The sequence below is a fragment of the Odontomachus brunneus genome, unplaced genomic scaffold, assembly GCF_010583005.1.
Source record: "Odontomachus brunneus isolate Ranch 3 - 2012 unplaced genomic scaffold, Obru_v1 Obru_scaffold_017, whole genome shotgun sequence".
In the NCBI taxonomy this organism is placed as follows: Eukaryota; Metazoa; Arthropoda; class Insecta; order Hymenoptera; family Formicidae; genus Odontomachus; species Odontomachus brunneus.
Window position 1 is genome coordinate 912,214 of NW_022639467.1, and position 1,628 is coordinate 913,841.

Below are 1,628 nucleotides of genomic sequence, written 5' to 3' on the forward strand. Positions count from 1 at the left end.
ATAACTGCAACAGAAATGATTATAATAGATAATAAAAGTTATTGATATGTTGCTGTTATGTTATTATTTCCCATTCATAGATGTAACATGTAATATATCATGTTATAACATAATATATTACATGTTACATCTATGAGTGGGAAATAATAACATAACAGCAACATATCAGTAACTTTCATGCAATATTATCTGTATAGTCATTTCTATTGCAGTTACATAACATTGATATAACTGTGTTTGTTAGGTGGTTAAAATCTCTTGATTCAAGAGAATGTCCTTGATAATATATGTCAACATCAAGACCATTGGAGGGTGGTCCCGTACTCGGCATTTTTACCAAATAAGTTTTCATCTTCATCATTATCATATATTTCATACATATACGTAAGTAAACACATTTTTAAACTCATGGTTATTTTCCAGTAAGAGACAAGTCAACACTAGCATCATTCTGTCTTTGTTCCATACTCTGTGTGTAACAAAGGGTACGGTCCAACGGGCGCTGCAAGTGCTTTGTAGCGTTTTTACTTCTTTCTCTTTCTTCATTCGAATCCGAGGAATAGAACAAAAGGGAGAAACGCTGCGCAGAATTTGTAGCGGTTGTTGGACCGCACCCAAAGATAGGATGATTGTGACGATCATACGGTCTGTTCTTTTCAGCTGCACTACTTAAATAGTGCAATAAGTTAGAAAACTTATGGCTCCTGCATAAGACGCGGTAATGCTTACCGCGCGGCGGAAGTTCGCGCGACAGCCAATCAATATGCTGCTTTCCGTAATAATCTTCTAGCTCTTACGGAAAAATAACATATTAATTGGCTATTGCGCGGACTTCCGCCGCGCGACAAGCATTACCGCGTCCTGTGTGCAGGAGCCAATATACTTGTCTCACTTTAACTTATTGCATCAGTTCAGCAGTGCAGCTGAAAAGAACAGACCAACAGATAAAGACTTGGTTTACATCGTGCACTTAATACGCGTACTAAATCGTGTTACGACGTCCCGGCGGATTGCGGCCACGCTGCCGTGAAGAATAGCGCTCGAACCCTAGCACGGGATAAGATCGCAATTTTTCGGGTTAAACGAATCGCGTGATTCTACGGGGATCCGTGCGATCAAGGGTAATCGCGATGGATTTCGCGCAAGACGCGTAGTATAACCACCGTGGCGTAACCTTACGGTGGGTCGGATAGTCGCAGGCTTTAATCATAGTTTCGCGCGTATAGAAATAATGTAGATAACGACTTACCAGTGGTCGTCCACCACGCGGTTGCTCTCTGTACCCCTGAATGGCGCTCTCGTGGCTTACATGAATCAGCACCTCCTGGTGATCTCTAGATGCTGCGGACTCTGGGAAGGGAGCGGTGCACTTGGACACGGTGCATTTAGACACAGCCAATCACAGCATCGTGTACTTAGAGACATTTGTAGGGTCCCTTGGAACAGCGACTTGTGATTGGACTGTGTCCAATTGCCTCGTGTCCAACTGATATACATCCCTCTGGGAAACCGTTCTGGATCGCGCGGCGGCAAGTTCGAATATTCGAATCACTTGTAATTGACCGATGGGCACTAGGGAGGAACACCGCACGTCGCGGTTTCGCTTAGGCGTAGGAGAAAATGTGCCA

At 43.4% G+C, this 1,628-nt stretch overlaps 2 protein-coding genes across 2 annotated transcripts in view; one reads left to right on the forward strand and one right to left on the reverse strand.

Annotated features, from left to right (window-relative positions):
- LOC116841630 (protein fem-1 homolog A) overlaps window positions 1-1,270 on the reverse strand; it is a 7,988-nt gene extending 6,718 nt beyond the window's left edge. Inside the window, exon 1 of the mRNA XM_032809794.1 lies at window positions 1,250-1,270. The gene's annotated coding sequence lies outside the window, so the exon portion shown is untranslated. The remainder of the gene's footprint in view (window positions 1-1,249) is intronic.
- The window catches only part of LOC116841632 (luciferin sulfotransferase-like), a 6,907-nt gene continuing 5,523 nt past the window's right edge, over window positions 245-1,628 (forward strand). Inside the window, exon 1 of the mRNA XM_032809797.1 lies at window positions 245-384. The gene's annotated coding sequence lies outside the window, so the exon portion shown is untranslated. The remainder of the gene's footprint in view (window positions 385-1,628) is intronic.